At 47.5% G+C, this 15,104-nt stretch overlaps 1 protein-coding gene across 6 annotated transcripts in view; it reads right to left on the bottom strand.

Moving 5' to 3' along the window:
- The window catches only part of GUCY1A1 (guanylate cyclase 1 soluble subunit alpha 1), a 53,471-nt gene extending 39,777 nt beyond the window's left edge, over nucleotides 1-13,694 (bottom strand). For 2 of the 6 annotated variants that reach the window (XM_072974678.1, XM_072974682.1), the window contains exon 1: nucleotides 13,090-13,694. The gene's annotated coding sequence lies outside the window, so the exon portion shown is untranslated. Of the gene's footprint in view, nucleotides 1-12,751; nucleotides 12,937-13,089 lie in introns of those variants that run through there. The other 4 variants (XM_072974698.1, XM_072974706.1, XM_006213578.4 and 1 more) reach the window with 2 other exon arrangements.
- Between the last annotated feature and the right edge of the window lie 1,410 nt (nucleotides 13,695-15,104).

The following is a 15,104-nucleotide window of genomic DNA, read 5'->3' as shown; positions in this document are numbered from 1 at the left end:
GACTTGGCCCAAGCCCCAGAGCTCCTGTGGCGTGGCGGTCAACGTGGGCAACTTGACCTTGGCCCAGAGCTCACCCCTACACTCTCATCACCCCCTCAACCGAAACGCAGAGAAGCCCCTCTCCTTCTGTGGGCCCACCCCCCCAGACTGCTGACTCTGCTTTGACCAGCAGGTCACAACTAGTTCCCCGGGTTCCAGGTCCGCACGTGATCAGTTGGGAGTTACCACACACACTGGGTTTCAGTCTGATCAGAGGCTTACGTTCCATGGACGTATCACACCAACACTGACACACACGGCAAAACTGCCTCGGCCGTCTTCGGTTTCCAGACTATTTCTCCAGGCTCTTTTGCATGATTTGCTCATCACCTTTTGTACTTTCTCAAGAAGTTATCTTTAGTCCTTTACTTAATTCTCTAAACGTCTTTTCTGAATAGCCTTACTCATCAGCCTGTCTTTGCCACTTAATCGAAAAGTTACGGACGTTTCCAGCCTTAACCTAACCAGCCACACAGATCACAAGCTATCCGACTTTAGACCTCCAGAGTGCAGTTTTACACCGAAATGGGAAGACAGGACTCCCGGCTTGCAGCCATCTGGTGCAAACGCAGGCGATGCAGAGGTATTAAGTCCTCACTACACAGTTCACTCTTACCCCTTTATCTCCCCCGAAGCTTCTGCACGTGCAGCCCAGACACAGATGCAAACAGCACAGAGCTGGGGAACAAAGTCATTTTCAAACGTTTTCCCATATAGTTTCCTCTTTTCTGTTTTATTATTTCGTATTGGCTGTCCCACTTTTATTATTTTTGTCAATTATTTTTTTCCCTTCCTGTTTTATCATTCTTCAGCCTTTTTTGGAAGGGAAAACTCTCACTTGACCCAGAAATGGACGAGGTTCCCCAAGGTCATCTGAAAATGGCTAAGATTGGACGTGAAGTCTTCAGCGCAAGGTCTTGCCCGAGGGGAAGAGCCGTGCAAGCGGATGGAGGGATGGAAAGTTGTGGGGCAGGCAGGAAAGGGTGGTGCCTGAGATATTCCAGAATTACAGCCGGCGTCACGGGCAACTGACCGGGCATCGGGAGCAAGATTTTGCTGAGCTCTGCCTGGAAGGATAACACGGCCTCGCTGGGAAGATGTGAGTCTGGGGAAGGACGCTGACTTCTGTGCTGTGTACACATCTCTGGGACTGCTGGCCGGACAGCCAGGCAGGGACGCATCTGACCACTGGAGTTCGCAATGCAGGAGCATAAAGCAGACTAGAGACGTGCACTCCTGGGCCCCCACACTGCAAGCCATTAAATCCAGGAGCTTAATTCAAGCTGCCTGGTGTCGAAGGGCTGGAGCCAAGAGGGAAGATGGGCCGACCGAGCGCCCCGGGGGGACGTCCTTCACTGAGACTGAAAAAGGGCCGCATGACTCAGATGGAGAGGCAGACGTCACGAAAACACGAGGGGAATGCAAACAGAAGACGGCATGGTTTTTCTGCGGGTCTGAAGAGGGTACAGGGGTGTGCCTGTCGGCTGGGGCTGCCGCCACACTGCACCAGAAACCAGGGGCCTAACGGCGGGGGCTCGTTTTCTCCCAGCCCTGGAGCTGCAGGTCCCGTGTCGGGGGGCGGCATGAGCGAGTTTTGGTGAAAGCTCTCTCTTTTTATTTGTAACACCTTCATTGTGGCATGGCTCCTGTACAGTAAACTACACGTATTTCAGATGTACCATTTGATGGATTTTGATAGATGTCTGCACCCATGAAATCACCACCACAATGAAGATAGCCAACATTTCCATCACTTCCCAAGAGGTGCAAATTTTGAATTTCCAATTTATCCCTTTCCACCCCCTTTACTCCCCTGGTAACCATAACTTTGTTTTCTATGTCTGTGAGTCTGTTTCTGTTTTGTAAATAAGTTCACTTGTGTCATTTTTTAGATTCCACATTTAAACAATATCATAGGTTTGCAGATGGCTACCTTCTTCTGGTGCCCTCACACTGCAGAGAGAGAGAGAGAGAGAGAGACAGCCTTTAGCTTTCTGCTGTCTCCTTCCATAAGGGCCCTAATCCCATCCTGAGGGCCCCACCCTTGTGACCTCACCTAAACAGAGTATTTCCCAAAAAAACTCCCTTTGTGTTCCATAGAATTAGTCATGAGACATTAGAATGCCTAAAATTTAAGTCCAACAATGCTGAGATTTGATGAGGATGGGGAACAACCAGAATTTTCCATAAACTGTTGATGAGAAAGTAAAAAGGAACAACCCCTTCTGGAAAGCAGTCTGGTAGTTTCTTAAAATGTGAACATCCTGTTATGCTGCCCAGCGTTCCACTTCTAGGTAAATACCCAAGAGAAAGGTCAGACAAAGACCTGAATGCAAACACGCATAGCAGCTTTACTTGTAATTACTGAAACCTGGAAACTATTCAAATGTCTTTGATCATGTGAATGAATGAGAAAGATGTTGTTAGCCTTACATGGAAGGACCGTTATCCAGCAGGTGTGGGCAACCAAGAGGATAACCCTCAAAGTCATCATCAGAGGGAACGGGACCACATACTAGAGTCCACACCGTGACGTTACTTTTATCTAAAGCCTAGACACAAGTCTGCGAGCCCAGATGGCAGAATGGCAAACACCCGGGGACAGAGGAGGGACACTGACTGGAAATGGACACAGGAAAACTTCTAGGGGAGATGGGGATGGTCTTTCTCTCGACCGTGGTGGTTTCACAGGTGAACACACCTGTCACATCTTCCCCAATTGCATATTTTATGTATTTGAGGTTTATTGTACACAACATTATGCCTTAGCCAAGTCATTAAAAAAAAAAAACCCTCAGTGGAGGGCTAAATGAACCCTAAATTCCAAGAGACAAATAAATAACGAGCCCTAGGAGAGAAGAGACGTGGGCATTTGCATCCCAGATGAAGTGGAGGCAGGAGACAGTCGCCCACAGTCGGGTCACGGGAGGCCGGATGAGCATGTGTCGAGCTTCTAGCTGCTGCGTGAGAGAGGAGCACCCCGCCTGGGGAGCCCCTCGGCTGAGACGGACTCACCTTCCAGGCTTGCAGCCCAATGCAGGGGTGTGCTCCACAGCACCCACCTGACAGGGGACACGTGGAAGGGAACAAGAAAGGGACCCAGGGGCAAGAGAAAACCGTCAACAGAAAAAGACCAAGGAATGGCCCAGATGTTGCTATCGGACGGGAATGTGAAAACAGCTGTGGTCAAACACAGTAAAGAAACTAGTGCATCGTTGAATAGCAGGCCTAAGTAGTAAGCTTCCATGATGAAATAGCATGTGAAAAAAAAAAAGGAACAACTGGAGACACAGAAAATGCAGTATCAGAAATAAGAAAGGAGCTCCATTTAACATCAGAGGAAAGGCTCAGTGAACATTAGGTCGGGTTAACCGAAATAACCTCAGCAAAAACACAAAGTGAATAAAAAGTGGTAAATAGAAAAGCATCTGAAAACTGCAGAACGTCAAAAGGTCTCACATGCACGTATTTAGAGCTCAGACAAAAAGAGGAAATGGAAGCAGAAAGACATTTGAACTGATAACGGCTCCGAAGATTCCGTATTTGATGAGAGCATCGCACACATATCCAAGTGTTCCTTAAGCCCCACCCACGATAAATGCAAAGAAAACATTCCTAAACATTACAATCACGACGACTGTAGACCGGCGGAAAATTTAAAGATACTTTGTTTATTTTAATTTAACTGAATATCTATCATCTGTATTGAAAGTATTAATTTTTTCTTGCTTTATGTATTTTATTTGGAAGCTTAGAGACCACTGAAACCTAACTCTAAAAACTCATTATGCTCTAGAGTCTAACTTGACTGTTGTAAAAACAAACGCTATGAGTCACATGCAAAGTCTTTTACAAACCTTCACAAAAATGTGTATATAAGCCAAAAAGGCGGTAAAGCACAGTTTTTAAGTAGATGGACCCTGCGGGCTCAGAACACTGGTTCCTCCAATAACGCAGTGGATGACACTGAGGCAGTTTACTTTTCCACCCTTGACTTTGTTTCTCATCTTCAGATTAAATGACAAGGGCGTGACACTTCTCAAGCTGTTCAGTAGAGGCAGCTCAGTTTTAACAAGGCTTGGAACACAGCACGTCCTGAATGGATGCTATCATTACCTGAAACTGGGTGTAAATTATTCCAGCATCTTAATGTTGGTTTGCTCAAGGCTTGGTCAGCAAAACAGTAGGTGTCTAAGTGTGCAAAGGCCCACACACTCCTGGGGATGTGCCCTGAGACCCTTCCACGGGACGAGCAGGTAAGAACCATTTTCCTAACGGTACTCAGATGTGATGTGTGCTGTGTGCACTCATGCTCTGGGAACCACGCAGTGCGGCTGTCCACCTGCAGCAATGCAGACGGACCTGGAGGTGATCACGCTAAGGGAGGGAGGTCAGGCGCAGAAAGCCAAGTATCGTATGACATCACTCACGTGTAGAATCTAAAATATGACACAAACGAACTTATTTACAAAACAGAAACAGACTCACAGACACAGAAAAGAACCTTATGGTTACCAAGGGAAAGGGGAGGGGGAGGGATAAATTAGAAGTTTGGAATCAGCAGATACAAACTACTGTATGCAAAATAAACAAACCAGGTCCTACTGTAGAGCAGAGGGAACTACATTCAATCTCTTATAATAGCCTGTAATGAAAAAGAATGTATCTGTATAACTGGATCATTATGCTGTACACCAGAAACTAATACAACATTGTCAATCAACTAGACTTCAATTTTTAAAAGTAATTATCGATAAAAATAAGTAAATAAACAGATTTTGCTCGGGTTTGACGGCCTAAGATAAAGAAGGCCACAACACGCTGGTGAGGGAAAATGGCCTGACCACCCCTGAGTTTCTCCTTTAGCGATGAAGAAAACTAACCAGGCACAGAAAGTGCGAACAAACAGCTCTGTCTGGGACCTTCTCTCTCTTCTTTTGACCTTCGTCTTCCTCTCTGAGCACGACGTTGCTGCCCAGGGCACCCTGCTTGTAGCACTGAAAGCAGAGGCAACCTAATAAAAGTGACTTTCGCAATGGACACACAGGCTGTGCTGTGATTCTGGGTGAAACAGTTATCCCGTGGCCTCCCAGAGATGCCGTCCAGAGGGCTGCACCACCCCCAAAATGCTGGCCGGGGGGCAGGACCGGGGGAGAGGAACTTCAGTGGAGGGCGTCCTTGCGATGGCCGTGATGTATGACCTCCCTGCTCCTGGGCAAGCCAGCAGGTGAGCTGCAGGTGACACCCCGGCCTAAGCCAGGGGAAGGTCTGACAGCCTCAAAGGGCAAGGGGAAAAGATGGGGGGAGACAGCACTTCCGGTAGGGTGACATGCTACCCAACAGACTATCAAGAAACAGCACGGCTCTCACATACCTCCACTGAAAACCTTTTAGCATGAGACGACACATCAGGAGCTTAAGAATATTACTCTGAGCAGTCACCACCAAGAAGAACCAGAAATAGATCCTGCAGCACATTAAATTGTTCCTTGGAGTAGAGATGAACAAAGAGGAAAGTTAATTAATCATCATTAGGGGCTGCAAATATTTTAAGACATAGGAAAAAATGAAATTTTACCCAGAGTGTTCACTGGGAAGACAGCTTTTGCTAATCACATTTGGAAATGTGCACTGAGAATCCAGGACAAGAGTATCCTGCTTCAACTCTGGACACATCAAGTCTTGACAGTGTTAGTGTTTATCCAAGTATTTCCCACGTGACATCTGTAATTCTCTGAAAGCTGTACTGATTAAGTTTTATATTCACAAATATACAACCTAAAAAGTTCATATTATAATAATGAAACACTGGAATTTTTTGTCCTATGTTTAATTGACTTAGTACAAACTTTAAAAAATAATTTAACTACTTAGAGCACACATTAAGCTGCAAAATGACTAAACATTGAGCATAAGCAGCTCAATTTCACAATTTCAGTGCAGACATATAATATTGGACCAGCAACATAACAAAACTCCTCTAATGAAAATGCACGGTATTAATGTTCCAGGGTTTGTCAACAGCATGGATGGAAACACTGGCCCTAAAGTAAAGAGTCAAGCGATGCCCTTGTTGAGTCTGGAAATGCATGTGAAACTCTGAGTGGTCTGAACCGACTCACGAAGGTCTAATTAAAAGTGATGCAGACCCCACACAGCCTTTCCCCCAAACTCAAAAAAAACAAAAGGGCTGCTCATCACCTGATAAAGAAAGGCTCAGCTGACGCCCTGGCCTTGTGATCTAACCCCTTTTACCTTAAATCTTTTTATAAACGCTCCCTTCCCCACCACCGCCGGCTGCTCCCAGCGGCTGGATCACATGACACGGGTCCTGAGCGCTCACGACCCGTGGAGCAGTTCTGGTGAACAGACTGGGGACTGAACAGGAACAGAATGTCGTCCCCAGGGGACAACAGACAATTCAGTGAGCAGGGACAGCCGAGGAGTATGAGGCGGGTTCTGAGAAGTGGAGCCCAGTGTGTTGCTGTGAGGAGGCGCAGGTTCGCGCCTCGCAAGGATGGAGATGGGGGGGTCATCCTGACAAGGGGGGGCGTGGTGATCCCACAAAGAACAGAGCAAACCGCGGCTGGAGAGGAACTGGTGCTGCCCTTTCAGCTCCATGTGCTGGTCATGCGCACACTCTCGCACACACTCAGACACACTTACATACTCATACACACACACCCCCACAAATACACACTCACACACTGACACATGCACAATCACGTACATGTATACACACTCACACATAACACTCGTGCACTCACAATACAAACATTCACACTCACACACTCACTCTTACACACCTACAGTCACATACATTCATACACTTTCTCACATATACATACTCACACATACACACAGACATATGCACATTCACACTCACACACTCATACAAACACACATACACATTCACACACTCACTGACACATGCACACTCACACACATACACCCATATGCACTACACACGTGCACACACATATACACTCACACTCATACACACTCACACACTCACCTGCTTCCTACCCTGCCCCTTTCCTTCTCTCCACCTAGAGCATTCTTTCCACTATTCTCTGTGCTTAAATGCTACAGCTTCTGCAAAGTCCAGCGTTCTGGTCCTGTCTCAGACCTGAGCTCAGTGCTAAGAAAGCCTTCTCCAGCGCGGCCCTCCTGCGGCCCTGGCCTCAGGCTCTTGAGAACTTAGTAAAAACCTGCACCACGGATATTAAGCTCATTGTTAAGGGCTGGCGTGTGTAACTCTGAGACTATTTCTGGGTCCTGCTATCTCCACACACAGGCTTTAAACTCCCCCGAGGGAGGGAAAGCCATGAACTTTTTGTCTCTTCCTCAGTGACTAGCATGATTCATGATAAGCCTCGCTGTGAGAACTAGAAAAATTGAGTACCCTCTGAAAAGAGTCTCATAGAATACAAAGTAACCCGAAGCTTTCAAAAAATCACAAATTCCAAAACATGTTCCTGTAATTCTTGGTATTACTGCCAGAAACGGCAGCGATAACAGCATTTTTATTCGGTGTGGGAACAGCACGCTGACTGCTGGGGGAGGAAGAAGTTCAATGGCAAGTACGTGGCTGGACCCGCAGAACCACCCTGCTCCTGCCCTGTTTCTTCTCAGCTCCTCAGAAGAATAGGACTAAACTGGCAAAAGCAAGACGAACATCAAAACAGCAGATTTAAGGCCCAAGATAAAGCATGAGGTTAAATCTTTTAAATGAGTTTAAATCCATCAATTTGGCTACATTTCATCACCAAGGACTGAAAGCATTTCTGGATGAGATAAAGGCAGAGGTATAATCATTAAAATACTACAATGAAGAGAGGTGTTGATAGAGAACAAGGACTCCCACCATGGTCTCAATTTTTCAAAAAAGAGAAGGTGGATTCCACCAGCTTTAGCCTAGAGAGCTTGACACTGATTCCAGGCACGGTCCCCAAGAGACTGCTACAGTGATGGTACCCAAGCTCTAACATGCGACGTGCTGCTGCCTCCAAGCTATGCAAGGTCACCAGGAACCGACCCCTCCAATCTAACCTACTGTTACTTCCTTCTGTTTTTGCAGGGTTCCTGATAGCCATTCTGCAGAAAAGCGGAAGTGCATTTCAGCAAGGAATGTGACCAAGCCTGTCACAGTATCCTCCCGGGCCACACGGAGGAATGTAAACTCCGAGGAGAGAGAGCTACTTGGCTAGGAACAGCCCTGGAAAGAGGACTAACTCACGGGCTCGGGCAGAGCAAGGGCAAGGCGTCTAGGGTGACGCCAGACGTCCCTCTGGTTCACAATTCTGCACCGCGATCTGGATGAAGATAGTGATTGTATCCTGATCCAATCCGCTAATGCCCCTCGATGGGGAAGAATGCCTAATCCATATCAGGAAATCAGAATCCCAAAATACCCTGACCTTCTGGAACAGCAGGCGAGCTAAAGGTAAAAATTAAACTTAATGGCAGTAAGTATTTTTTAAAAGTCCCGAATCTAGTGATCCAATGCACAAATAGAGGAGTATATTTGCAGAAGAGTATGCAAAAAGGTGCGTGTTCAATGGATGCAAAAAGCATTGGGGGGACAGGTTAGATTTCAGGATGACTCACCACCTGGCACCCAGAGGAGCTCACGTAGCCTGTCCAGTGACCTGCGCCCACCCATCTTTGCTCAGCCTTGAGGACCACACTTTCAGAAACCCGGGAGGACATCCATGGGAGAAATGCCCTGCTGAGAGAGTTTGAAACTATGTCAACAAAGGATGGGTTATAAAAGGACTGAATATGACCACCAAGACCATAGGCATACTGCTGTCCTATAAAAAAAAGCCTTCTGTATACATCCTCTAAGAGGTAAAAATTGGGATATGAATATTCTAGAAACAAATAGCATAGTTCAATATGAGAAAAGATTCTTATGCTCAGATCAGGTCAAATCAACAAATGTCTCCTACATTCAAGCTAAATGTTGATGAATAACTTGCCTAAATTGACCTCAATATTCTCTTTGAATGTGGACATAAGGTCATCTGCTAGGAATGAAAAGATGGAAGATAATGTGGACTGGAAAATCCGGAAAAAATCTGGAACGTGGATTGCGGAGAATTTGAGAGAGATTATCCAAGAGGAAATAAAGTAGCCTCGGAGCCCTGCTCACGGCCCTGGAGCTGAAGTCAGAGTGCATCAGGTTCTGGGAAGAGATGGCGGGGTTGGAGCAGAGCCGGTGCTGCCCTGCAGAGTAAGCGTGGCGAGCAAGAGAGGGAGACAGAGACAATCCGGGCCCAGGAGCAACAGAAGGAGAGGACGGGTGCAGCGGTGCCCAGTGAGGGGCTTACCGGCAGGACAGGAGGTTGGGGTCAGAAAGGGAACATGCGAGTCTCAGCTTTTCAGAAGGCCAGCTGGGTGAATGGCAGTGGATTCCCCTAGGGGAGAAGGCAGGCTAAGGTCCTCGGGAGCCCACGGGCTGATGCTGAATGAGGTCCCGAACAGGGACAGCTGATCAAAGTGCAGACAGAAAGTCCTCCACCCGGTCACACTCCCAGGGAAAGTGGACTATTCAGGAGGTGGACGGGCACTGGTAACAGGGACAGGGAACGTGAGTGCAGGGTGTAGACCTAGAAAGACAAAGGGTCACTGGGGGATGCTGAAGGAAGCAAAAGTTGGAAGCAGCTCTGAACAGGCTGCAAGCCTTATGGGAAAAGGCACAGAAGTGTCTGTGTGCTACAAAGGCTGCAGCTGTCTCCGGAGGCTCATGGCAGGCCCATCACTGGAGATGGTGTTCTTGAACAGAATAACCTGCAGCACCAAGACATCCAAACTTAAGTCAAGGAGGGAGGGTGGGGCTCGCTGGAAGAGCATGTGCTTAGCATGCATGAAGTCCTGGGTTCAATCCCCGGTACCTCCAGTAAGTAAATAAACAAACAAACTTAATTACTTCACCCATCAAAAGAGGAAAAAAAATAATTTTTTTAATTTTAAAAAATATAAGCCATTTTTTTTAAAAAAGGAAGAAAAAACATTTTTTAAAAAAACACGTCAATAATTCCGGAGACAGCACAGTGAGGCTCCCCAGAAGCCCACGAGGCGCCAGGCCCCGAGCAGCCGACGCTGACCCCCGAGGGACATCTGAGTGTGGTGGCAGCACAGACACCTGAGTGTGCGTTTCTAACTGCAGTGGCAGGGTGAAAGGGGACATGCAGTCATATCAGACCTGCAAAAAGTCAGGACTAGGAAGCTCTCCTTCGTTCCAAAAGCCTAAGTCCCTTCCCAGGGTGCTCCCTCCCAAAGGCCAGGTGTTCTGTGTCTTCTTGTCGATTCCTCCTGGGGTGGGGAGGAGGAGTTGGGATGTGTCACTTAACCTGAGTTGCCTTGATTTTTCTGAGGGAGGGTTCATTTTAATGCAGATTACGGATGGCCAGCAAGCATTCCAGGTGGGCAACTCCAAGCAGTAGAGGGTCACACTGTCATGGTGGGGAGTCAGGCCCCGGGGCCCCCTCGGGGTGTGTAAGGTGGTCCCTCTCTCCCACTGCTGTCCCGGCCTGAAGCTCCTCACTCCTGGTGAATGATTCCAATCAGACCCTGTAAGCCTCAAGGCTTATGTAAGGAGGATGAGCCTGCAGGCCTGCACTCAGGAAAGAGAAAGATGAAATAGGTCAGACACGTCCAAACTGCTTGAGAAAAACAAAAGCAAACGGAATTCGGGATAGCCCAAAATGACTCCAGTGCCAAAGAAGTCAACTAATCTATGGGCAACAAATATATCATCTAAAGACCTAACTACTGCCAAAAGCTCTTCCTGGATCAAGATGGAGGTACCCAACCAAAACAGACACCTAACGAATGCTTAGCATATAGTTCTAGATGGCCTAGAAACTAAAAAACCATTGGAATTACTGATATTTTAGAAGGAAGCGTATCTGCTTCTACAAATATATAGAGAAGTAATCAAGAGCAATGTTCAAGGTTAAATCACCTGGGTAAATACTTCTAATTAAGTGGGATAAAAAAATCAATGACATAAAAGTTATACATCCTAGCAAATAGAAAACTGAGCAACTTCCTGGCAAATCTGACATTTATAATGAAAATAACAATTTGAGTTTTTATTAGTATGATGATAATTTTAAAAGTTTTTTTTCCAAATAATGCCTTACAGCATTATCACTTAGTAAGCCATAGTTATAAGAAATATGAGGACCAAATCTTGTGAAACTACAGTACCCCCTGCATTCTCATAAATGTCAGAAATCTATCTTGGACATGTTATTTTATACCTGGATATCTAGAAAGAGGGCCTTTGAGGGGCCATTTATATTCATACACTGTGAAACATCACACAAAGCGTAAGTACTTTCTATTTGTGTTGGGTTTCAAAGAGAGAAAGGTAAAATCCTTATTTTGTATGCCATAGATCTTACGGCGCAAGAAGAGAAAAGAGGTACCCATCTATTCATTACAGATTTCTATTAAATAAACTTCAACACCTTGAGTTTCCTGACTGATACATTTAAAAACATACAAGTGGGTCTGTTTTATGTGAGATGTTTAATTACTGTAACAGTATGTAATCATTTTAGAATTTTTCTACTATTTAAGTAAAAAGCTTACTGTTTTGACTTGGAAAAGGATATATTTTAACTCTGCGGTTCTTATTTTTCTGTTGGGTCAAAGATACTGGATATCTGAGGACCCTGGGCCAGCTCCTTAAAAATGCAGTGACTCAAATGTTTAGACACAATTTCAGGGACCCCCTGAAGCAATCCACAGACAGCTGTTTAATCCGAACCGAGAGTACAGACTACTGCCATTGAAAAGCATAAAATTTACCTGCCTTTTTGACACATTAATGTTTGCTTTGAAATTTTAGACATTCATATTTTGTTACATTGCTGCTATTGATTTTCACCACTCTTCGTAATATACCTTCATATAAAGTACCTGAAATGACTTCTGCAGAAAAAAAAAATAGCATAGCCATTTTAAGAAAAGCAACAGATTATTTCTACACTAGGAACCAAGATGTGAAAACCTATACCATTACTGAACGCTCCAGCGTTTACCTACGCCTGACCAGAGGGTTAAAGATACTCTTGTCAAGACCAGCTCCAGTAAGTAGGCAAACCTTCAGTGAAATCACCTTAGGACTGACCTTGAAAAATCACCACCAATATGTTTTAAGGGAAGGTCTAATTTAAAACTATACATATGACCTGTGCTATTTAAAATTCAGAGGGATTTGCAGTCTGTTGGAAACCAAGATGCCTCAGCCACAATTGACGCCTTCCACCTTCAGGTTTACTTCAGAAGATATAAACTGTTTATCAAGTGCAAAATGAAGGAACCACCGTGTGAAACAAGCGAGCAAAAGAAAGACTCCTGAAATCGCACGACCGCATGGCAACGCAGCCCCCACACAGAGGCCACCGCGAGGCTGCCGAGCCCTCGCAGGGCGGCTCCGGGCACCCACCCGGCCCGCAGAGACCGCGGCGACCCCCGGCTCACCGATCCTCAAAGTGCTGCAGTCCTGGGGGGACGGAAGTCAGACCGCCAAGCGGTAATTAACGCGCGCGCGCACCCGCCTGCACACCCGCACACGCGTGCACACTCACTCTCACGCCTCGGGCAAACCCCGGGCGGCGCCCCCGGAAGGCTGCCGGCGCTGAGCGACCCTGTGATCGCAGCCCTCTGCTCCAGAGGAGGGAGAATCGCTCACCCAAGAGCCGCCGGCGGCACGAAGTTGCGGAGGAGCCGGCGCGGCCGCTGTCCCCGCGGGCTCTGAGGTCCAGGCGACCCCGGCGCCCCGACCTCCCGAGGAGGCGATGCTGCCCTCCGCCCTCGGCCGCCGCGGGGCCCCCAGGCCGTGAGCTGCCCCGGGCGCCGTCTGCTTTGCTCCCTCGCTCCTCCCCGGCGTGGGAACCGGGCCCGGCCCCCGGGGCTGGGCAGCTGGGAGCGCAGGAAGGCTTCCGGTGCGGGGAGGGAGGAGGACCGGCCCAGGACCAGGGGCGCTCAGCCGGGGGACCCGACCCGGGCGGGGACACGGCGACCACTTACTCGGTGGCTTCCCGGACCTCGGGGCTTCGTTCCCGGATCGCCGGCAGCTCCGGGGCGCGCCTCGCACAGCCGCACCGCGAGCGCACAAAGAGTGGGCGTCGGGGGCGGGAGAGGGGACCCTGCCGTGGCACCTGCGGGTCCCTGCGCCGATGCACCCACCGCTTGCGCGGCCGCGGCGCTTAAGTCCGGTCTCCTGGCTCAACAGGCGGGGCGGGGCGCACAGCAAACCGGATTCCCCGCGCTGTGCCCCAGCGCTCAATCAGCTCTGCCCGGGCTCTGCCTGTGCCTCCGGATCTCTCTCTCTGTCATGGCCCGGAGGATCCCTTGCAGCGCCTCTCCCTGATGCCTTCGACTTCTCCTCGGAACCCCTCCCTCCCCTGCAACAAAGACTGAAAAAGAAAGTAGCTGCTGAAGCGCACCGTGGGGAGGTCACTGGGGGCAGCTCGCAGCGCGCCCTCCCCAGCAGGTGTCGGTCTCCCGGGGCGGCTCCCCGCTTTCTGGCGCAAAGTGGAAACCTGCGCGTGGAAAAGCAGCTTGGCGCCGAGTCCCCGCCACGACGACCCGACCAGGGCAGGGTACCCAGTCCTCCAGCCGCCCGCCCGACCGCCGTGACTGTGTACAGTCAGACGGGAGACGGGGACAAAGGAAGAGAAAGCGGGAAAAAAAAAAAAAAAAGGGAGGGAACTCAACGAAAATTTGACCCACTTAAAAAAAAAAGTTTTCCAGTATACACTGGTCCGGAAAAGCTAGTTTTCCGTGGTTAAAAACGTCACCTGGGAGAAACGGGAAACTGATGTATGCATGGATGGTTTTCTTCTCCTGGTTTCCAATCTACTCCTTTGCAAATGCAGTTGTGTGGTTGCAGGGCAGTTACGTCTTCCCAGTAAGGTCCTGATTCTGTCACTTGGTTCAGTGCATTTAGCTCTGTGGTTGAGTGTGCGGGTGTGTGTGTGTGTGTGTGTGTGTGTGTGTGTGTAGAAACAGAGAAGTAAGTTCTGATATGTTTGGAAGCAAAAAAAAACACATGCGTTATTCTCTTTCATTGTGAATTCATAACTAATCATGAGTGTTACGTGCTCTCTCTTCAAGCCCAGGGACTTTTAGACAAAATGTTCATGGTTATCTCCAATTCTTGTATTTCTCCCCAAACCTTCCACATAATCCCATTCTATTTTAGAATCATCACATCTGCACATTTTTCTCCCAGCCTTGACAACTGTGCTCTGCATATGTCAGAAGAAGCAGAAAAAAAGACATTTAAATTAAAAAAAAAAAAAGGTGTTTAACTAAGCATTGCCTTAGTATCAGGCAAAAGTGCAGAGCTACGAATTTGCATTTTTGGTTCTGCCCTCTCAGGAACCTTCTCTTTCTCTCCTCCCAGCACTTGATAATCTGTTAGATCAAAAGGTCGTTTGTCCTCAGAGTACTTAGAATTTAAGGCCTCAAAAAAAAAGAAAGAAAGAAAAGAAAAAGAAACTGCCAGTAATGCATAATTGGAAGAGAATCTTACACTATTAAAAAAATGTAGTGGTATGAAATTGCAGAGAAAGAAGAGGTATCTACTTCATGAGGGAACAGCATGAGAGTTAGGCCTTAAAAGGTAGTTCAGATTTTGGAAAAGATAAAATAAGGAAGTTTTTATCTTTTCTTTTGTGTTGTGCTTTTCAGGCAGAGGCAGACTTGTGAGCAAAGGCCTGGAGGTGGTGTCCTTTGCAAAGTGCACCAATAAAAGTCCAGGAAGCTGAGCTAGGAAGGTAATTTCAGTGGCCTCACTTGGCCTGTCCTCCAGCTGCCACACATCGTAGGTTTGTATCAAACCTGGTTTTTTGGCTTTGGCATTACTCTTGTCAATATCGCTCTTGGCTTCGATGGCGACCTGCTTAACCCGTTCATCTCTGCCTTAACCATCCTCAAATTCTGAGGCACGCCAAACTCCTCGATAATGACCACTTTTTTTTAATTGAAGTGTAGTCAGTTTACAAATGTGTCAATTTCTGGTGTACGGTACAAGGCTT

Source organism: Vicugna pacos, chromosome 2 (genome assembly GCF_048564905.1).
Source record: "Vicugna pacos chromosome 2, VicPac4, whole genome shotgun sequence".
Classification (NCBI taxonomy): domain Eukaryota; kingdom Metazoa; phylum Chordata; class Mammalia; order Artiodactyla; family Camelidae; genus Vicugna; species Vicugna pacos.
Note: the sequence above shows the minus strand (reverse complement) of the source record. Positions and strands in the feature narration are given on the sequence as shown.